This window comes from Dipteris shenzhenensis, chromosome 3 (assembly GCF_047967505.1).
Source record: "Dipteris shenzhenensis isolate YYH24624 ecotype China chromosome 3, Dip_SZ_1.0, whole genome shotgun sequence".
Classification (NCBI taxonomy): domain Eukaryota; kingdom Viridiplantae; phylum Streptophyta; class Polypodiopsida; order Gleicheniales; family Dipteridaceae; genus Dipteris; species Dipteris shenzhenensis.
In genome coordinates this window covers 2690572-2714336 of record NC_141598.1, presented here as the reverse complement: position 1 = coordinate 2714336, position 23765 = coordinate 2690572, and the positions used below count along the sequence as shown (strand labels likewise).

General features: G+C 45.0%; 1 protein-coding gene across 1 annotated transcript in view; it reads left to right on the top strand.

The window, feature by feature from the left end:
* OWL1 (DNAJ heat shock N-terminal domain-containing protein) overlaps positions 1-23765 on the top strand; it is a 145530-nt gene that overhangs the window by 110850 nt on the left and 10915 nt on the right. The window lies entirely within an intron of this gene.

Here is a 23765-nt window from a genome sequence, read left to right as displayed (position 1 = left end):
TAGATGTCATCGAAGAAGGTACTAGTGAATTTTCGATAAGGACGAAGATTCGATCCATCATTCAATTGAAGGTAGTAGGGGCATTTGTCGACCCGAATGCTGTTTTGTGCACATCCTATGGCTATATGCGGACTTGATGATAACCATTTTTTAGATCTATCCTGCTAAATACCGAAGCTCCATTGAGCTGATCTCATCATCTGTGCATGGAATAGGGAATCTACTTTTAATAGGCATTTTGTGTAGTGTGCGATAGTCAACACACATCTGAAAGGAACCATCCTTCTTTTGCACTAGAAGTACAAGGGACCACACAAAAGAGGAGCTGGGCTAAATTAACCCTTTGGACAGCAAGTTTTGTAGCTGAGTCATAATCTCCTCTCTCTGAGTGGCACTCACCCTGTAAGGCGGTCTATTGGGTGGCTCATTGCCAAACATAAATTCTATACAAGGGTCTTCTGGTCTCTCATGGGGTAACTCCCTTGCCATCTGGCAATGCATTTGAGAAGCCATCTTTAAAATTTTCAAGAAACTGAAATTTTTCTCTATCAACATCATTCAAATCAGCATGCATTTCCAAATCTATTTGTTTAATGAAAACCATGTATGTTGAAACTGTAGATTTCACTGCTTTACTAGTAGAAACATCAGATACAATAGGGATGGTCTCCCCTCTATTCCTGGCAACGATCCTTTGCATTTTTTCCTTATGTACAAAATCAAAATCTCTTTCAGCCCGTTGATGAGGATTGTTAGTTGGAACATACAGGGCCTAGGTGGCATCCCACATCGCCGCCGCAGACAGTTGATTCGAGATCAGCTTCATCCAGGTGTTACTGGGGGTTCCATTGATGTCTTATTTATTTAGGAGCACAAACTGCATTTTAGGGATTGTGCCAAGTCAGGCATACGTTTTGGTCCCTGCCTTGGGCACTAGGGGAGGCACTTCTATTTCAGTTTCACAGCCGGTTCTCCCCTTAGTTGTTGGACACGGAGTCATTATTCCCTCTAGGGCTCAGTGGATTATTCTTTTGATTGGAGGGCGTAAGGTTGGTTTCCTCAACGTGTATGCCTCCAACATTAGAGGGAAACGTGTCATTATGTGGAAGGATTTGCTCTCCTAGGCCCCCATTGCAGATTCATGGGTGATTGGAGGTGACTTCAACATGGTTGAGTTACCGTCAGACAAAAAGCGGGTAGAGAAGTAGGACTTCACTCTTTGGAGAGAGCAGCTTGGGATGCCTTCCTTTTTCACTACTGTGGTAGAGATACTTGGTTGGATGATGCCTTTCTTATTCAGCCACAGTCCCTTCTGTTCTCTTGGTCGAACAGGAGGCATCACATGCCTATCCTGCACGCATTGATAGATTCTACGTACATGATTGGGCACTAGACAGAGGTGGATCGGTATCCATTGTTGCTGGGGTTTCCACTTCAGATCACTTTCCTGTTGTGCTGGCTATCTCAGAGCCTCACTTGAGAGGTTGGTCTGCCAGCATCAGGATTTCGGATGCCTTGTATACAAAGGTGGACCTTACTGAGGCAGCCTTGCAGATATGGGTTTCTCATGTCCAAGGTGGGCAGCCATCTCCATCACTTGTAGTTGCTGCTTTTTTTGGTATTATCGACTTTTACCACTCGGTTGCTAGAAACCAGGAGACGAGATATTCTCAGATGTGAGATTGGTATTCGCCAGCAGTTGGCAGCTTTGCAGAGGGAAGAGTAGAAACGGCCTCTAAATGCTTGGATTCAGGAGCGTCTTGTTGCAGCACGGGCTCATCTACAGACATTGCTTGATCAGAGAGCAGAGTATGCCTTTCATGCACAGGAGTCCTTCTGGATACAGATGGGTGGTAGATCTAGTCAATAAACACTTTTTCTCTACTCTTGGCCCTAGACATAGTAGAGAGAGTGTATCCTAGCTTATTGACTCACACGGGGTTTTACAGACAGATCCAAATGACGTCATGCGCATAGCTTCACATTTCTATGCCGCCTTCTTACTGCAAATCCTGACACACAGGATAGAGAGGATGCTAGATAGGTTATTTGGCAGAGCATCCCTAACTTGGTGAAACCGGATATGCATGTTTTGCTTTGATGCACCTTTCACAAACAGAGAGTTCAGGATTGCACTTTCAGCCCTTCACAAGGGCAAGTGCTGAGTTTCGGATGGCTTCACCCCTTCTTTCTTCATTGCATTTTGGGATATGATTGGAGATTACATTACATTAGCCCTGCAGGGCATTTGGGACTTTGGCGAGATGCCGGGGTTGCAGAAATTTAGTGTCCCACTGGAGGCCTATCATACTTTTGGGGACATGTTACAAGATTTTGGCCAAGGCAATCAGCCTTCGATTGCAGCCCCTTCTCCTAGATCTTATTCATGACACTCAGACAGGATTTGTGCATGGCAGAAGCATTTTTGATAACATCTTCTCCTTTTGGGAAGCTTCAGAGTGGGCCATGCAGAGCGGCTAGAATTTATCCATTCTACTCTTGGATTTTGAGAAAGCTTATGACAGAGTAGATTGGGGTTTTTTGGAGGGCACCCTTCTCCGTTTTGGCTTTACAGATGCTTGGATCAGAGGTGTTTCCTCTTTGTACAGATCAGCCCACAATCAGGTGCTTATTGGTGGGGTAAGGAGTGAGAGATTTCAGATTTCCAGATCAGTCCGTCAGAGATGCCCCCTTGCTCCTTTTCTTTTTTTGTTCGTGGCTGAAGCTATGAGTATGTATATTGGATCTCAAGCTGACATCTTTGGGCTGAGACTTCCCATCAGACGGGAAGAGCAGTTACTTGATAGTGAGTTGGCAGATGACACGGCAGTTTACTTGGATGCCACACCATAGACGCTTACTTATTTTAGGACAGCATTGGATTTATTTTGCTTGGCGGCGGGGGCGCAGATAAATTGGCATAAATTCAATGGCTTTCGGATCAGTGATGAGGAAACTCCAGATTGGGGGCTTGACATAGGTTTCACTTGGGTTCAGAGGGGCGTGCTAGCTAGATATTTGGGCCGCCAGGTGGGCTTGGATATTTTCTCCACGCAGCAGTTTGCCCCCGTGTTGGAGAGCTTATTAAGGAGGAAGCTCTTTTTTTGGGGCTCAGCCAAGCTGGACCTTGCCTCTAGAGTTGTGGTGGTCAACCAGGTCCTCTTGGCCACGGCTTGGTTTCTTTGTTCTTGCTCGTCCTGTTCTAGGGATTGCATCATTCAGCTCAGGAGACCGATCAGAAATTTTCTTTGGAGTGGGCTTGATGGCACATCATATGTTTTAGCGAGGGTGGCTTAGAAGACCCTCATCCTCCCTACACAGGAAGGGGGTCTCAACATTATTGATCCAGATTTATAGTGCAGAGCTTTACTATGCAAGATGGTGGTGCGGGGACTTATGCCAGGCAGGAGCAGTGGAAGGAATTTTTTATTAGCAGCATACAGACTTGCATACCTTCTTCAAGAGGAGACTGGACTCCCCTCTCATGGCTGAAAGCATGGGCGAGCTTCAGGAGCACTCTTCGGAGGATCCCTCCTTCCTCTCGTGAAGAGATTGATAGGCAACCAGTCATGTGGAATGACAGTATATTGAATGGTCGTGGCAGACCACTTGGTGCTTCACACTACATGCAGTGGTCCAGATGGGAGAGGGGACTTGCCTCATCTCTAGGGTCATGGAAAGCTTTCCAGAGGCTTGTAGAGGAGACTAAATCTCAGTTGACAGGACATCTCAGAGGGAGTGCAGGGAGGATCTTGCAGATTGAGGCGACCCTTCCAGTGGATTGGGTAGACAGAGATGATATGCCTCTCATCTACTCCACTTGGGCGGGTGCTTTTACGAGAGGGGGTATTCCTCTTCAAGTTTTGGCCTTTTGAGATGCACATGGAGATGCCTTGGCTTTTGATGTGCATGATGGTGGCAGATTGTTCAGGTCCACAGAGGACATCTTGCTTGAGTTTGCCTTTCAGCGTATCAAGGTTGTAGGTCTTTTGGAGCAGGGATCAAATTCAGAGTGGTTGCTTGACCCAGACCCCCGGCTTATCTCCACTGCTGAATCTTGGAGACTTTGGCTCTTCGGGAGTTCCCATTAAGTATTTGCAGTGGGACCCTGGAGAGTGGGAGTGGATTGACGCATGGCATCGAGAGAAGAGCATCGCCTTCTTTTGCTAGACGGTCAGTAATGCTAGGGATTCCAGCTCAGTAGTAGAGGTTGGAGACCTTCCAGGGTTCCTCATTGGGAGGCATTTGATATCATTGTGGATTTGCAGAGGTGCTTCTAGAGGAGACTTTGAAAATCCCAGAGGAATAGAAAGATCACTGTTTTCTTTTGGGTTTCTATCCATGGTGGGATTGCAGTGAACCTTTGGAGATCCAGATTCGGAGCCGACCCTACTTGCCCTCATTGCCTCTCTGCATTGCAAACGATTCAGCATTGCTTATGGGATTGCAGATAGGTGAGGATGATTTGGATGGGGGTAGCCAGGATTTTCAGTAACTTTGCCCACTCCCCATTCTTTATGACATGGGGCTCAGTGGCTTGGCTTTCTCTTACAGAGCCTCAGGTATTCTATGAGAGACTTGACTCTTCTCGGGCCATTTTGACTCGGGACCTCCTTTTGCAGCAGTACATGCCTCTGTAGATACCTCTTGGGAGATACTGGCGAGCATAGCAGCCTGACGTATCTAGAGAGCCAGATGCACATTGGCATTGGAGGGAACTCAGGTTCATCTCTCGCACACATTGGCTAGTATCTGGATAGACACCATACATACGTTGATGGCCGTATGGACGAGCATGCAGGGAGACTCCCATGCAGCCTCAGCTAGGAGGGCTTCTTTCTTTAGGGAATGGAAGGATTCTCCTTTCTTCTCTGAGACTCTTACATGGTTGAGGTGGCACTTTCAGCCTCAGCCTTGGTTGTTTTCCACCTCATTTGAGGGGGTTTATTTATCGTCATGGTTACATGATGTATTCCGCTTTGAGCTTGCTCTCGCGGGTTTTTTTCTCTTACTTAATAGAAGTCTCTTTCTTGGGGAAAAAAACAAAATCTCTTTCAGGAAGAGACAACCTCACACCCCTACGATGAAACCAAGGCATCCTAAGAACTACATCATGATGCTTGAGAGGGGAAATGAAGAAGTCTTCCTGATCCACATAACTGTGTACATGCGCACAGAGTTTCCCAATCAAGGGAGTAACTGGCATAGTGTCCCCATGAAACATCTGATCGGCATCAAGGGCCGTGCCCAACTCTTCAATCTTTATTCCTAGTCTAAGATCTAAGTCCTCTAAAATAAAATTATTTGTTACCCTTGCATCAAACAAAATGAGTGCCTCCTGATTTTTTATCTTTTCCCATGCAAGGCATAGCTCTCTCACTTCTGGGTGACTAACCCGTCCCAAAACATCAGGGACTCCTCTCGCCACTAGCCTTGGCGGTCCTTGTGGCTTCTTCAAGTCCTTTGACAACAAAGGCCTCTAAGGGCACTGTGCAGCTACATGCCCCTCGTTTCCACATTGGAAACACTCCCCCTCTTTGCGAAAAACAACAATCTGCTCAGGGGTGAACTGGGGCTTGCCCTTATATGCTCTGTGCATCCGAGCACCCCTCGGCTTTTGAGGCTGAAATCCTTTCTTCTCATTCATGGGGAACTCTTTCTTTTGTGACCTAGAAAATCAGGTTTCTTTCTTTCAGTGGTCTCTGCCTGCAAAGGTGGCATAGTGGCAGGGTCCTGCATGTGCATACGAGTGGCTACTACAGAGGCTGAGTGAATGATGTCGTGTATGGCTTTTAGACATTGGGTATTTACTACAGCCTGTATCTTTGGATTGAGACCAGCGTTGTATTTCCTGAGCTGGGTTGTCTTGGAGATCTGTTTGAAGGGAGAGACCTGCAAATAGGCATCCCAAAACTTCTGGTTATAAACCTCCATTGTATCCCTTGCATCGATGTGCAAGCTCTCCCAACCAAGGAGGAAGTGATCTCTGAACTGCTTGGGGGTAAACTGTTTATGGACAGTTTTCTTGAAGCCCTTCCATTTCTTTGGCGTTGAGCCATCTGTAGTTTGGGCACTCCACCATGCACTAGCTATCCCTTTCAAATGCAAGTTTCTTTAAACTCTATAGGCTTAGAGGCCTTTGCTGCATCTCGCTTGTGCTTAATCACCCGTTTCTTTTTACTTGGGCATAGGTGACCCATATGAAGTAGACGAAGATGAAGACGTAGAACTTGAAGAAGAGGAAGAAGGACTTGAGGATCTATGATGATGCCTGGTCCTCCTCTTCCTAGGGTGAGATGTCTCTTCATGGTCATCTCTTTTTCTCTTTTTCTTGCCCTCATGGCAAGACTTCTGACTCTTCCTGCATGCATCATTTGAGGAAGAAGAAGAAGATGAACTCAGAGATCTCTTCCTACTAATTGCCTTCTAGGTTGATCCTGAAGGAGCTTGCTCTAGCCCCTCCTCGGCAAGAGGATGTTCTAATCTGTGAAACAGAGGATCCTTTCTTGCTTGTGGTAGATGCGCAAGCAACTCCCTATAGGAGTTTTCCTTATCAGGCTGCATACCCTCTTCCTGGCTGACCTCTCAGTGCCTGTATTTCAATTTTCCTTCATGGGATGATCTAGCATGATCTTGTGAGGCCATCACTACAACCTGGCCTATAACTGTCAACCCTCACACAAGAGTATAACACGAACACTAATGCACACAATCTCCTCCAAATTGAAGAGTCCAACAGCAAGAGGTGTATTGCATAAGCCCCAAATTTTCCTTGGACATCAAAGGCATAAACCACAAATTTTATTAGGCATTAAGACTTTGTCATTTTTGGGCAGTAAACTTAGGCATCAAGGCCTGTCATTTTTGGGCAGTATGGCACTCGGGGCTGCTTCCCTTTTAGGAGCCCTTTTTTTTCAAAAAGAGTTTACCGCAGGTTTGGGCCAAACCTTGACTATGGTCTGGTCTAGTAAACCCATCATGGGTTGCTTTGCAAGGTAGCTTTGTGAAGCATGCTGCCAATCGTCCATTCGTGCTGGTTGCCAATCTCAGAAAGTCTCTCTGCACTATCAGCTGGTTCATGGAGGATGATTGACGCTTTTTACGAGGGCGGATTATGGTGTGCTAGAAGTCGCTTGTGTTTTCCCCTCTTGCGTCGATAGTCATCGTTTCCCACGATTGGGGTTCTCTTGCATCACACTTACATCGGTGGCTTCTTGCTTGACACGCAGGTGGACGAAACCGAACGTAGGGACCTAGCATGTTTATCCTTCTTTCTTCCACACGACGCACACTTCAGCATGAATCTATGAATTTAACCATATTGTACTTCCACTTTGAGAGATTGCACTCCATTCACCATCAAAGACACATTATGTGTATTAAGTGGCTGTGTCCACCATCGTCACACAATACAACCTCCTCGCCAAAGTGAATCCAAGCATAAACAACTATCAGATAGCAACACAATCGATTATAGTGTTCGTGAAATTGTTTTTCCCACGCTGAACAAAGGTCTTCGCCCGTCACTGGTCTATGTGTATCAATTTTAGAATTATTTGAACACCAAACCAGCTGACCCACTATATGTGATGTCTCACGTATGTCACTCAACTATCAACGAATTGCTAGATTGTCACTGTCTGAGAAGACAATATAGCCAAGCTCTGATACCAATACAATGAAGATGGCAATTCTGGCAAATATTATACAATGAAGCTGACAATTCTTGTCCAATAACGATGGAAGGCAAATTTGATAATGAGCTTTCTTCTGTGAGAATTTAGACTACGATTGTTCTTCAGCCTCTCTCTCTTCTTTTCTCTCTCATACATAGACTAGGGCCCAGAACCAAGAGGCTGGACCCCCCCCCGAAAGGTCTTTATTTCACAGATAAAAAGAGTTTACATAGTTCTAGATCTGCGGCTTACAGGCTGATCACACAAAAAACGTGTGAAAACTGAATTACAAGGGAGATCAGCTCCCCTCTCATGGCAACTGCGATGTGTCAATTTCCTAGCTATCTCTAGTTACATGCCAAATAGATTGGCAGTTGTGGAGACTTCTAAGCTTTGGGTCAGATGCTGATTTAGACTTCTCTTGGTAAGCAGCCATAGCCTAAAAAATAGGCCACTTAGCCCCTTTTGGTACTTGCAACAAATTAATGAAGCACACCACCGTGGCACCCATTAACTGTTAGCTTTTGCATGCAGAAATAATCTTTAGACTAATCCTAGTCTTTGTGGGCGTCCCCACCAAGCAAACCAAAGTGCACGCCAAACATTAATTCTCTGGTTGACAAAGGTTGTAAGAAGAAATGCACACAGGAAGCAAGGAGATGGAAGCTCAAGCTCAAAGAGTACTTGTTGTAATGAAAAATGCTGTGTACAACTGAACGGAGGCTCAAGAGAGAGCCAACATAACAAAACCCTAGGGCTAAGTGCCCTAACTGGACTAAGTGTCCTAACTGTCCTAAGTGGTACATCTACTAACTGTACCAACTGACCTAACTGATTGTAACCAGGCCTACAAGGCACATACCAAGGAATGAGTGGCACCAATGGATAATCCATAGAATGGTCTACAAAACCCCCTCCATGGTATGGGCTGAAGCATCTTGGACATGGCGCAAGATGTTTGAATATCTAATGTCATGGTTGCACGTGTTCATCCTGTTAACAGAGGGGGATTTCAGGTCATCTTTGAGGATGACAAATGTGCTGTCCGAGACAGGGAAGCTAACTATGCCTTAAGGTTATCTGGTACTTTGCTGCGTGGGCTTTTTCAGCTTGATATTTTTGAGAAAAGAGCAGCCCATGCTCTGGCAGTTTCTACCCCTACAGCTGCCACGCAAAATGCAGAATTATGGCATGCCAGATATGGCCACATGCATTACAATAGCTTAATGACACTTCAGAAATTTTCAATGGTTGATGCATTGCCACCTCTTGAGATACCTCCTCCACATGCCTGTGAAGGGTGCATTTTAGGTAAAATGCATAGATTCCCCTTCAAGAAGGATGGTTCAGTTAAAGCTGTTCGCAAATTGCAGCTTATACACAGTGATGTCTGTGGTCCCATGAGGACTCCGTCATTGGGTGGTCATCTCTACTTTGTCACATTTATTGATGACTACTCCAATTTTACTTGGGTTTATGGGCTGAAAAAGAAATCTGAAGTGTTCACGGTGTTTAAACACTTTTCAGCCATGGTTGAAAATGAAACCGGACTCAAGATACAGACTTTACGCACGGATAGAGGTGGGGAATACCTATCCGCAGAATTTGATGCTTTTCTCAAGCAAAAGGGTATTGTGCATCAGCTCACAGTCAGGCTGACTTCTCAGCAAAATGGCAAAGCTGAGAGGAAAAATAGAACTCTCATGGAGATGGACAGATGTATGCTGAAAAGCAAACACATGCCTCATAAATTCTGGCTAGAGGGTTTGATGTGTGCCAATTACATTTTGAACAGGGCTCCCACTAAGGCTTTAAAAACAAAAAACTCCTTTTGAGGTCTGGAATGACAGGAAGCCTTCAGTGGATCACTTCCGAGTCTTTGGATGCCTTGCCTATGCACATGTGCCAGTTGAATTTAGGCACAAATTGTCAGATAAAGCCATCAAATGCATATTTATTGGATACAGTGCAGAAAGCAAGGGGTACCGTCTCTACAATCCTGCTACACGCAAAATCATTGTAAGTAGAGATGTGATATTTTCTGAAAATTCAGCTCACACTCAGGCTGAATTTCAAATGCCTTCGTCTTCAGAAGATGTCTTTGAAGGGTTGCTACCCATTGCAGGGTTGCTACCCATTGCTTTGGGTTCCCCTGCTGATTTTTCTGATCCAAATCAGAATTTACAGCAACCTCCAAATGCTTCAGTTCCGCCACAGGATGTCTTGCCCCCTCCACAGGCAGTGGAACAGGTGGTGCAGCAAGAAATTGCAGACATACATGCAGCAAAAACAGTCCCAAACTGGCTGTTACAGACTCTCAGGGAGAGTAAACTTGATGCTCCGTTACCTGGCAGGACTCGCAGTGCAGCAAGGCACATGGAAGGTGCTAATTCAGTGGAATCAGCATATGCAGGTACTCTCCTTGATGAGGAGGAGCCTGCCACATTTGAAGAGGCAAAAGGTAATGTGCATTGGATGAATGCCATGCACGATGAGTTGCAGTCCATTGCAAAAAATCAGACTCGGGATGTTGTGGACTTGCCACAAGGTAAACATGCCATTGGCACACGATGGGTATTTAAAGTCAAACGGAAGCCAGATGGCTCCATTGACAGATATAAGGCCAGGCTGGTTGCTAAGGGCTATGCTCAGAAAAAGGGCATAGATTATGAGGAGACATTCGCTCCTACATCCCGGATGACCACCATCCGACCAGTAATTGCAATGGCTGCACATTTTGAGTGGAATGTTCATCAGTTGGACATAAAAACAGCCTTCTTAAATGGGGACTTGCTGGAAGAGGTGTACGTCAAACCACCTCCGGGCTTTGAAATTACAGCAAATGCACTTCAAGTATGCAAGCTCAATAAAGCTTTATATGGGCTGAAACAGGCCCCTCGTGCATGGTATGCCAAGATACATGCCTTTTTGACCAGCAAGGGGCTGCACAATAGTCCTACTGAGAGCACCCTCTACATCAAGATGGATGGGGGGGAAATCTTAGTCATCCTTCTTTATGTCGATGACTTACTGCTCACAGGGTCCAATGAAGAAAAAATTACAGATTTCAAAGCTGATTTGCAGACCAACTTTGACATGTCAGATTTGGGGCTGCTTCACTTTTATTTGGGGATCCAGTTCTCTCATGAGAGACGTGGCACTATTATGTCTCAGTCCAAGTATGTTCAGAAACTCTTGGACAGATTTAACATGCAAGAGTGTAAGCCCATATCCACTCCTATGGAACCGGGGCTGAAACTCACAATGCATGATGCAGGAGAATCAGTTGATGCCACACTTTACAGTCAGGCTGTTGGATGCCTCATATATCTCTGCAACACTAGACCTGATATTCAGTTTGCAGTATCTCAGGTGAGCAGGTACATGCACAGCCCAAAAACTATGCATTGGCAGGCAGTTAAGCTGTTATTTGCAGGGCACAAAGTCTTTTGGCTTACTATTTCCCAGGGGGGGTGACTTGCAGATGCATGCCTACAGTGATTCAGATTGGGCTGGTGATTATGACACTAGGCAGTCCACTAGTGGCAATTGTTTCTTTTTGGGTAAATCTTGTATTTCATGGCTAAGCAAGAAACAATCTACAGTGGCTACCTCATCATGTGAAGCTGAGTACAGGGCAGCTTTCACAGCAACAGTTGAATGTGTCTGGCTGCGACGTCTATTTGCTGATCTTCATCTGTCTTTGGAGGGTCCCTCTCCAATTCTCACTGATAGTCAGAGTGCCATTGCAGTGGCAAAGAATCCAGTGTTTCATGCTCGCACGAAACACATTGAGGTTCACTATCACTACGTCAGAGAGAAGTTGCATGCAGGAGAGATCAATATGATCTTTGTGTCCACACATGACAACGTTGCAGATATTTTCACCAAAGCACTACCACGTGAAAAGTTTGAGGCATTTCGCAGTGCCCTGAACTTATATCCGTTTGGTGATTGATCAGCCTTGTACATGACATTGGCACTGCAGGGGGGTGTTAGAATTATAGACATAATTCAGCAGTGACCAATGTAATACAATAAGCTAGTTAGGGGCACTTTTCCCTCATTAAGAGGTTTTTTCCCCTAACCGCAGTTAGTTCACTAACTATGGTTAGTGACTACTAAGGTTTTGTCACTAGGACAAAACCTTATCTTTTCCTTCAGTGTGTTGTATTCTCACTCTATTCTATTGCAACTACGTCTTCAGCTTCCAAGCCTCCTGCTCTCTTACTCTCTCTTGCTATCTCTCACTCATTCTATTTCCTTCACAAGTTGGATTGGCTGGTCTATAACCATAGTTCAGCTTTACCGGACTGAACCCGGTAGATGAATGTTTTCTATCATTATAGGCAAACTCCAACAATGGCAACCACTTGTCCCACGTATGTTGCCTCAATGACACATATGCTCTCAGCATATCCTCTAAAGTTTGGTTGACTCTCTCCGTCTGACCATCCGTCTCAGGATGATCCCCACTACTCATTCCCAACTCAATCCTTAGTGTCTCAAATATTGTTGTCCAAAAATGACCGGTAAATCTGACATCTCTGTCTGACACTATGGATCTAGGCAATCCATGCAGACGAAGTATATGTCTAATAAACAAATCCGCGACTTGCGGGGCACTAACAGACTCTCTAGTCGGAATGAAGTGAGCCATCTTGGTTAGACGATCAACCACCACAAGAATAGAATCATACCCTCCTTGTGTTGCAGGCAGCCCTACAATAAAGTCCATGGAAATGCTCTCCCACTTACTTAGTGGTACTTCCAAGGGCTGTAAAAGTCCGGGTGGCTTCACCCGCTCGGCCTTACTTACCTGACACGAGAAACACCGTGTCACATATTCATGAATATGCTTTTTCATCTTTGGCCAAAAGAAATCTCGCTTTACGAGATCATACGTCTTCTCGACCCCTGGATGTCCCGCACACGGGCTATCATGGCACTGTCGAATGACTCTCTGCCTGAGATCATTCTGACTAGGTACTACAACCTTGCCATTTCTTTTCAGCATATCATCCCTTATGGTATATCTTGCATAAGTTTGGCCTTTTCTGGATGCCAGGTCATCCCTTTCATTTTCCCCGGGTTTTAACACATGAGCCTTAGGCCATAAGCTCTGGACAAACTCGTCCACTTTTTGAGTTTCTCTAATCTCAGTTATTAGAGCACTCTCTAATACCGTGAAACTCAGGTTGCGCATAATGCGAGACAACACATCAGCCACCTTATTATCTTTTCCTCTTCGGTACCGAATCGTTAAATTAAACTCCTGCATGAGCTCTGCCCACCTAGCTTGGCGGCCCCTCAAGTCAGGCTGTTTACTAAAATGTTTCAAAGTATCATGATTCACATCCACATAAAACTCTGAACCATACAAATAATGCCTCCATGTTTTCAAAGCATGGATAACTGCATACAACTCTAATTCATGAGTTGGCCAATTTCTCTGAGGGAGAAAGCTTCTTGCTTTCAAAGGCAGTATGGCCTTCCCTCTTGAAGGAGAACTGCTCCTACCGCAATGCCACTTGCATCGGTTTCTAGGAACAATGGTTTCTGGGGATCAACTATTTTTAATACCGGTCCTGTGACCACAGCTTGTTTTATGGTGTTAAAACTTTCTTGTTTATTCTGTCCCCAAATAAAAGGTACTTTATCTGAGGTCAGATCAGTCAATGGCGATACTATTCCGGAATATTCTTTGATATGCCTTCTATAAAACTGGACAAATCCCAAGAATGATCGCAACAACGCGGTCAGACTCTGAGGGATTGGCCAAGTTAGTATCGCAGCCACTTTCTTCGGATCCATTTCTACCCCCTGTGGAGTAATTATGAACCCTAAATATTCAAGCCTAACCATACACATTATAGTTTTCTTTTTATTTACATAAAGATTGGCTTTCCTTAAAGTAATGAACACTACTCTTAAGTGTTCACGATGCTCAGTAATACTTTTACTGAATATCAGGATATCGTCAATAAAATGTACTACGAACTTTCCGATATACGGACGTAGCAAATCGTTCATAAGCATGACGAATGTCGCTGGAGCATTGGTAAGTCCAAAGGGCATTACCAAAAACTCGTAATGACCAAACCTGCTTCTGAAAGCGGTTTTATGCACATCCTCGGCTCTAATCTGGATCTGATGGTAGCCACACTTAAGATCTACCTTGCCTAAAATTACGGCTCCATGTAATGCATCTAGCAAATCATCAATCCGAGCCATCGGATACATGTGCTTAGCAGTGATATTATTCAATGCTCTGTAATCTATACAGAGGCGAAACGTATCATTCTTTTTCTTCTTTAATATCACTGGCGAAGCAAAAGGTGAGAAACTTAGTTGAATCTGCCCCACTTGAGGTATTCTTCCAGTTGTCTACGCACCTCCGCCTCTTCAATAAAACTCATTTTATAGGGAGGTCTATTCACAGGTTCTGCCCTAGGGATCAGTTCAATCTTATGCTGAACTTTCCGCTTTGGAGGTAACCCATAAGGTAGTTCATCCCTAAAACATTTAGAGAATTTCTCTGATATCTCTTTAGCCAACTCGGCCATTTCCCCATCTTGGGTAGCCTCAGTGCTAGTCGATGCATCATCAATCGACTCTACCGATGCTATACACAGACACAGAAAATCTTTCGGAGTCTTCTGAATTTCCATGGCTGAAATCAATGGTCCTCGAGGTAAATCCTTTTCACCTCGCAAAACATATTCTACCCCGTTCATCTTGAACTGGTAAATATGCTTTTTCCAATCAATGGTTGGATTTTTTCGAAAATGCCAAGCCATGCCTAGGGCTATATCTGCGTGAGCAAGTGTGGTCAATTCAAAGTCCAGCTTCTCAACATAGTCCTGAATTCGAAGTTCCAACTGGGTAACCCTTTGGTCCCATACTTCAGTTGAACTTCCGTCCGCCATTCTGACTGTATAGGCATAGTCAGACGGACTAGTTTTCAACTTGAGCCTCTTAATAAGCTTTGAGTTGATTACATTGTGTGTTGATGCTGAGTCAAACAACACAATCACATCATGACTGGCTACTTGCCCTTTCATTTTAATCAACTCGGGCTCATCGAAAACCGTATACCCCGTTGCTGCGGGCTTTGAAAGGATGTTATCAGGTGCACCGCTTACTAACTTAGTAACAGACACACTTAACAACACAGGTACTAACCTCTGAGAAGGTCCCGCCAATTGCATCTGCATATGTTCCGCATTGGGACTCTCTTGCATTTCCACGTCGCATTCAGATATTATCATATTAGCCGTGCGACAGTCTTTATTCAGTGGACAATCTTTCCACTGATGTCGCTAAAGGCAGCCGAAGCACAATCCTTCTTTTCTAGCTTTCTCTTTTTGTTCAGGGGTCAACGAGGACTTTGACCAAGCCCGGGCTGCCATTGGAGTTATCTTCCTTTTCCCTCCAACGGTGGTACTTGTTTTTGCTGGTCCCTCAATCGGCTTCACCTGCTTGGTTTGGCCACTTGGCTGCGGACACTTGTCTTTGAAGTCCATTTCCTCTGAAATCCCCCTTTTTTCGGGTACTCATACTGAGTCCGTGCCTGCACAAATCCACTAGATCTGCCTCTGGCATCCTCATAGTTCAGGGCTACTGCAATAGATTCATCTAATGTAGTCACATATTTAGCCTGAACTTCCATTTTAATCTTGTCGTTCAGTCCATAGATATAGTCTTTTAACTGAACCGACATAGGGAGAGGGTTTGTTATTTTCATGACACATTCCCTGAATGAGTCAGTGTACTCTGCCACCGACAGACTCCTCTGACGAAGATTTCTATAAGCATCCCAAGCTCAGGACTCTTCGTCAGGTGGAAGAAAGTGTTCCTTAAATTCAGCTTTAAACCCTTTCCAAGTGGTAGGAGTAACTTGATCCTTCTGTTGCTTTATCCACCATCTATCCGCTGCCTCAATAAACAGGTGAGTGGCCTCACGGATTTTCTTTAGATCAGATCTGATTTCACAAATGGCGAAGGCTTCTTCCCACTTGTGTAACCAAACCTCGATCACATCAGAACTGCGCTCGGTCATTCGACTAGCGTACTTCTCCGGTCTATAATTAGCAATATTAGGTACCTTGACCCTCGCACGCTCTGATGAATGTATACTGGGCTCTGGCTCTGCTGGAGCTTTGCCCTTATCAATTCTAGATGGCCTAGCCGACAAGGCTTGCACCATCTCCCTGATCTCATTCTGACCAGCATTCACTTGAAGCTGCTGGTTCATAATTTGCTGTAAAGCATCTTCTAATACCGAAATCCTACCGACCAAAGTAGGTGTTGTGTGATGTGACATTTGTTGTGTAGACCGTGCTCTAGACTCACTGGGATTCACCCTGGAATCTTGTTCTTCTGCCTCCATCGTTTCAAAAGGGAAAATAGTTTTTTTTTTTTTTTAAAGATTTCCCTTTTGTTATACAGAAAAGATAAACGACAGTCCCTGCTGTACAGAACGAATCGACTGCAACTCAGAATTTTTTTATAAAAGAGGAAAAAAACGCTCCCTGGAAGCTCCACGAAGACTGAGTAGGGGCGTTCATTCAGAAGATCCCATGCCTTCCTTTATTTCTTCTGTGCGCAAATCTATCACGTCAAAAGCATTTGCTGCTAACTGCGCTCAGGATTATAATGGTAAATATATGGCCTGCAACTGCGACTTTGTTCCAACCACTCCAATTCGTCAGGACAGTTATGATACGCAGGTCATCGCCCGTCGGTGCTCCACCAGGGAGGTCTAGGCCTGGAATTCGTTGACTGACCGAATTCCCATAGGCTCATTGATGGACAACGCTCTGATGGAGGAAGGCCTGCGTAAATGCCCGTCAACACCACGCCACGTCGTCGCAGCAGAACGTCAACCTGAGATGCCCGTCAACACTACGCCACGTCGTCGCAGCAGAAGGTCGACCTGCTCCGCTATTCCCTACACCTGATCAAAATCCTCCGCCACCACGAAGGTTCCCCGTCACGGACAGCCGATTATCACCCGCCACGGAGGTCTTCGTCACGGCCACCGATCCTCCCGTCCATCGCACATCACGAACAGGCGATGCAAATGATAACCTTGCTTCACCTCTGCGCTCCAAGCCTTTTCTTCCGTCACCTAGCTTGTCTCTCTTCCCTTGATCTCTTTCCTTGCCTTGAGCTCTGATACCAATTGACACATTCCCTATTCTAACTCTCTCGCAGATCACGGGCGATGGCACTAGTTATTTCCACCCAGCCATACTCTCATGGATCACATTTTTCAAGAGATACGTCTTTTCTTTTTTTCCTCATGCATATCCACGAGACCCACAACTCCCTAGATGGTTCCCCTTGCCACATGTCATCATTTTAGCCTTTTCACTTGGTGCACTATTTACCCCTCTCTTGGGGCACATTTAAACCTTTTGCCCCTTGGCATTATTGCACATTTAGGTGCACCTAGGCCTTAGCACTCAGAACCACCTAGTCAATGCCATTTCACCCTCACCTAGGACCTTGGCAGTTACTTCTCTTGACCATTTCATTTACGCACATTAATTATTACAAAAGTTGGTCATCTAAGAGAAAATGCCCACCGATCTTTCCGAGGTCATGCTATCTCGGCTAGAGCATAACAATGAGCCGATGCAAGAGGGGCCTCCAACAGCATCGGGGTGGCTGGAAATGGCTAAGGGGTGGATCCCTAACCTTCTTTGATACCACTATAGGAAGAAATGCACACAGGAAGCAAGGAGATGAGAGCTCAAGCTCAAAGAGTACTTGCTGTAATGAAAAATGGTGTACAATTGAATGGAGGCTCAAGAGAGAGCCAACATAACAAAACTCTAGGGCTAAGTGCCCTAACTGGACTAAGTGTCCTAACTGTCCGAAGTGCTACATGTACTAACTGTATCAACTGACCTAACTGTGGGTGCAAAAGTCCCCTCAAGTCAATGCCCTATTGATGTGGGTAGCCTTTTGCAACAAGGTGGGCCTTATTGCCGTTAACACTGCTGTCAAACTTTTGGGTTTGTAAACCCACATAGTGCCTATGGTGTGCTTGCCTTTAAGCAAGTCACACAACTCCCAAGTTCCATTCTGATGTATTAAATATAACTCGGATTGCATAGCATCCATCCATTTCCCGTTCTCAAAAGCGTTTTTTGGACACAGTGGCTCTTCATTGCATGCGGTGGCAATCAATGCAGCTTCCACTTAAGTGTCCTTGCATTTGACAATAGGTGGTCCTCGTGCAGCCATGCAAAGGCTTCGTTTGTTTGCTGCCCTTTAAGGTATCCAACAGCCAGCTAGGGACTGTTTTCAGCTGCCTAATGACAGCCCTCTCTTCAGTCGTATGGTGACCTGATCGATGGGAGGCATATCAGCACGACACACCTCCTTGTGGCTGAGTTGAAGGGGTTTTCTGCTGTAGGTCAGAAAAACCAGTGTAATCCATGAAAGAACGGCTTAGGACAGCTCCAAATGTCCTCAAAACAGGTTGAAGCCGCTGAACTGAAACCCAAAACTGTGTCATGCCTCGAAATCGTCTGAATAGTCGACTTGTTGAAGTGCTCTTGTGGGCGTTCAGCAACTAGTCGATGTGTATAGGTGTTCCAAATCGCAACAGCAGGTCCGAAATCTGCAAAGCGGTAGTTGTAGAATGCTCCAAGTGCGAAGGTAAGTCTCGAAATCTATAAGGCTGCTTAGCAATTGACTCTGAATTGCTGCAGCAGATCACCAAGCTGAAAGTCGGTTGGTATTTGTAGGCTGGAGCGCTGGAAATAGCTCGGAAGTGGCTCTGTTTAAGGCGGCTATGCAGCAGCAGCGCATCAAACCCTAAATTCTGCGATAGAAGGCTTCAAAACGACCTTGAGGAACCACACGTATAGGCGCCTCCGTGGGCTCATCAAAGTTTGATCCGGACTTGAACTAAGGTAACAATGTATCGAATACGTGAGAGCAACAATGGTTAGCTACTTTTGACAAGCCAACAAAGGCATGACAGAGTTTTCAGCAAAGACCACGTCTTCGCTAATGATAACCTTGCTTGTACTAGGCTGATATTATCTGTCATGCTTCGAAATCGTCTGAATAGTCGACTTGTTGAAGTGCTCTTGTGGGCGTTCAGCAACTAGTCGATGTGTGTAGGTGTTCCAAAGCGCAACAGCAGGTCCGAAATCTGCAAAGCGGTAGTTGTAGAATGCTCCAAGTGCGAAGGTAAGTCTCGAAATCTATAAGGCTGCTTAGCAAGGGACTCTAAATTGCTGCAGCAGATCACCAAGCTGAAAGTCGGTTGGTATTTGTATGCTGGAGCGCTGGAAATAGCTCGGAAGTGGCTCTGTTGAAGGCGGCTATGTAGCAGCAGCGCATCAAACCCTAAATTCGGCGATAGAAGGCTTCAAAACGACCTTGAGGAACTACACGTACAGGCGCCTCCGTGGGCTCATCAAAGTTTGATCCGGACTTGAACTAAGGTAACAATGTATCGAATACGTTAGAGCAACAATGGTTAGCTACTTTTGACAAGCCAACAAAGGCATGACAGAGTTTTCAGCAAAGACCACGTCTCTGCTAATGATAACCTTGCTTGTACTAGGCTGATATTATCTGTACCCACCAATGAAAATGTGTTTGAGCTGTAGCCAATGAAAATGCATTTGACAGCCTTGTCCTCAAGCTTATTTCGAGGCTGAGACAGAATATGGACATATGCTAGGTGTCGAACTCTCTTCTGTGCGAGACAACCACCTTACGACCTGTCCATGCCTTATAAGGTGTGATAGTTTGTGCAAATAAATTCTTGTTGGATGTTGTCATGTGTGCCAAGTATGTCTGTTCATGGGTCCGTAATTGCCACACGGAAGTCCATGTACTTGTGCATCTATTCTGCAGTGTGCGACTTGGTGATGCACCCTAACAAGCCCCTACAGCTCCAAATAGCTTGTGGAACAGTTGCCTTTTGCTGCCGACTGCTGCGCAGTTATTTGCTGCTTGCAGCCATGCTCTGGACATCTCTCATAAATTGTAAGAAGTTTCTCTCTCTAGCACATAGTGTAAGGACTTTCCCTCTTGAAGGTGTAATGATTTTCTCTCTCTAGATCAAATTTCTCTCACAATGTGTAAGGAGCTTCTCTCTCTAGCACAAAGTGTATGGAGTTCCTCTCTCACAAATTGTAAGGAGTTCCTCCCTCACAAAGTGTAAGGAGCTTCTCTCTCTAGCACAAAGTATGTGGAGTTTCTCTTTCACAAAGTGTAGCGAGTTTCTTTTTTTAGCACAAAGTGTCATGAGCTTCTCTCTCTCTGTGTACCCCTGATCATCTCCAAACCATCCTGCAACAATATTTGCTTCCCTCCAATCTGCCCCTAACAGCTCCATATGTCTTTCCTTGCAAGATTTCTTTGCTCTAGGCTGATGCTATTCCAGTCGCTGCTATGTGGTATTCTTGTGAACACAAATGACATCTAGCATGGTGCCCATGTGGCAGCCCTGCTTTCTTTCTCAGTTTTGCCACTATGACATCTCTCAGTTCTTCTTAGTGCACCTCCTTCCTGTTCTCCTCTTTGGGGGCTCACAAGTAGGGAGGCTACATTACAAACTCGACCAACCCACCATGCGGATTAGAAAGAAAGAACAAACAGTGCTAGAGTAATGCTTAATGGAAAACATATGTCAATTCAGTATTGAGAGAAAACCATCAAGACAATGAATCACTTGTCGAATAGGCTACCTACAAAACTTGTACAAGGAAAAACACTATTTGATCATTGACTGGTTACAAGCCAACATTGGGCTTCTTAGAGTTTTTGGATGCATTGCTTATGCTCATATATATGACGACAGTAGAAGGAAAGTTGGTGTGAAATCAACAAAATGGATTATGGGATCCAAACATATCAACAATGAAAAGACATTTCTCACAATTCATGTCAGAAGAAAAGACATCCAAAATAGCAATGTCACAAGGATTACTTGGAGTACATGATTCAATTAAGTGGACAGCCGCTTTGCCCTTTCCCTAACCACGGTTCAAAGGACAAGCATTCAACATGTAACCTAGTTTGCCGCATTTGAAGCAGTCACATTGCTTGGGAGAATCGATACGAGGCTTCTTAGCAAGAGGCCCGGATGTCTGCTTACCAAAATTAGTGTTTTCAGGATTGGTGTTGCCGGCTCAACGGTTCTTGCAGTTGTTAATTTATTTGGAAAGAGTTTTTGCTGCTGCAAACTGTTTTCCAGCACTTCTCCTTGCTGTAGAATTTCTGTTGCACGTCTGGCCAGGGTCACTGGCGAGGGTCACAATATGCTCAAGCACCCTAGTATAAGTCGCCTAGCAGACAATTATCCTTCCCTAGGTAGAGGGAGGCATGAGCATTATGGACCCAAAGATGCTAAGTGGGGCAAGCTCATCATTGGAGGCCTCACTCCGAGCACGGAGCCTTGGAAGCTTCTACTTCCACGGGGGCTTCTAACTCTCTGCACAGGTGGGTAGTGGTAGTAGTCTCTTGGTTGGTTTTTTAAGAGGCCTTCCAAATAAGGAAGGGGTCACCATTGATGTAAAGCTTGATGAGGGTGTAGAGACGCACTCAGCCTATCTCATATAGGATAGCCTGCAGTGTAGGGACGAGTTTGTGTGCTATTTGGCTTGAAGAGGTCCCAGACCAAAAGGGGCACATGTTGGGGACATTAGTGGGGCATAGTAGGACAATGGACCTGCCTGCTCCATCCTGGAATCCTCGGATAATGGACTTGCCCACTCCGTCCTGGAATCCTCTGCAACTCGCTCCCAAATAGTTTGCGAGGTGTAAATGATATCAGGCAAAATATTGACAATGGTAGCCGCTCTTGTCCACCCATGACAAGACTACAACAAGCCGCCTAGATGAGCCAAAGTATTGATGCTAGCAATCGTTTTCTAGGCGCTGTCCTTTGGGGAGATCTCTAGCAGCGATCTCCTTAAGGGAGAGGTGTCAAGGATGTTCTCTAGTGACCTACTTGCCATCAATCAGGCATGCTAGTGAAGTTGCCTTGATGAGGAAGGTGTGCCTCCCCTCTATCAGCCAGTCCACTATCCCCTAGAACTAATTCTCAGTACCTTGGCTAAGATCCCAAGGGAGCCCAACCAAATCATTTTGAGCTGCAAGGCAGTAACCAGTCATGCTTCTTGGATGGGTTCCATGGTGAGGCCTAAAGCTAGAGCTGCCTACCTATCTGCGTGGTGTAGGAAAAGGACCTATCTCCTCCATCCTATTAGAGCTCTCCACTCAAGAAACACAAAACCACTCCTCGGGTCTCACTGGATCTCTCATAAAGGGGCGGTCCTCCCAAACCCACAAACGCCATTGAAAGATTGCCTTCCTGTTGGCAATGGGATCTATGGCCCATCATCTCCTTGTCGGCCTATCATTCGAATCATATGCCACGCCACAAGGGCCAAGACATCATTGTCCTAGGGTTCCACATCCGTTGGCTTTGACTCTAACAATAGCTGTTGCCCATGGACAATGCTATAAAAAGTTGGGTAGGGACCAATGCGTCTAGCCCTAAAGAGTACTCTGAGCGGCACTCTTGTCCTAGAGAACTTGTCGAACAATTGAGAAGGATGCTCTAGATTTGGGGCCACCTTAATCCCCTCTTGCCACGACATTGGTTTCACGGCATCTATCTCTGCAAGCGTGCCTCTGTTAAATGAGCTAGTGTCTTGAAACGCTGCTCCCCCTGCTTAGGAAGGCGAGAGGTGAAAGGCATGAGTGGTTTTGCAAGGCTTGGCCCGTAGACACCTTCTACAAGTCATGGATCGGAGGTATCCCATTGGTTGTCGACTCCCCCGGGGCTGTTGGAACTTGTTGCCTGCAAAGCGAGCTTAGACAGTGAGAGGTAGGCTGCAAGATGGTTAGCACCCTTCATTTCTGAATCACGGAATTTGTATTGTCAAGTTTTCTAATAGAAGATTCTTTTTTTTGGAGGGGCGAAAAAGTTCTCAAAAGATGAATGCTTTAATAATCGCGAAGTTGAGAAAGTAGCTTGAAGAAAACAATAGGTTTGCTAACCTTTCTTAGAAAATATTCAAGTGAATGCTCAATCGTCTAATGACAAAGTAGATAGGACTTTATTATCATATGAAGGACTGAATCCTAGTCAAGTGTGATAAGGGGATGACATCCTTGTGGTATGTCTTGATTGCATAGTTGGGTTTGCAAACATGTTATTTTTTTGGGCATGCTTCACCTGCAACAATGGAGGGGGTGAGGATGATGAAGGCCATAAGGCAATGGCACTTGAGCTTGACTGCTGACTTGCAGCCTATAGGCTTCAGCCCTCTCATGCAGTTTGGTAGTGGTTCTGTTTTTTAATGAGGATGTTTGAATTTTAGTAGCTTGGAGTTGCAATATATAATGCATCTATTAAAAATTATAGTTCTTTAAAGTGCCCATGGTTGTTTCAAACAGGACTGGGAAGCAAACGTTTGCTACTTGCCAACATTTTCTTTGTGACTAGAAAACACGTTTCGCCCAAGCGAAACGTGTAGAAACGTTTCACCGAAACGGGCAAAACGCCAGTGCATTGGGCGAAATGCCCTGGTGCCAGACTGTCATTGTTTTTGACTCTTTTGAGAGTGTTGTATGTATGTGTGTATCTGAGAGATCTTTTCACATAGAGAGAGAGAATCTGGAGAGAATTATTTATGTTTGATATATAATTTATATAAAATATAAAATTTTAACCCGTTTCTAGACGAAACTCCTAGCAAAACCTAGAAACGTTTCTTGTGACACTGAATCCTACTATGCTTGGTTGTATGAAGTTATAGAGATTTTTCCTAGAATAGATAGGCAGTTACTATCTTTGGAAGGTTGAATGCTACTCAATTGTGATAAGGATGTCAATTTTATACGGGTGAGATTTTGTGTAATGAGAGATGATCGGGATCGTGTCATGCAAAAGAGACCGCGCTCCTTCAAGGGCTGCTGCCTTTCTTTCAATAAATCAAACCTCCTTTATAAGGCCTCTATTTGGGAGGGACGATCTTGCCCTAGAAACATAAAAGCAACCAAATGAAACAAGGAAACAAAGAAGACCATTAGTACTTGGAG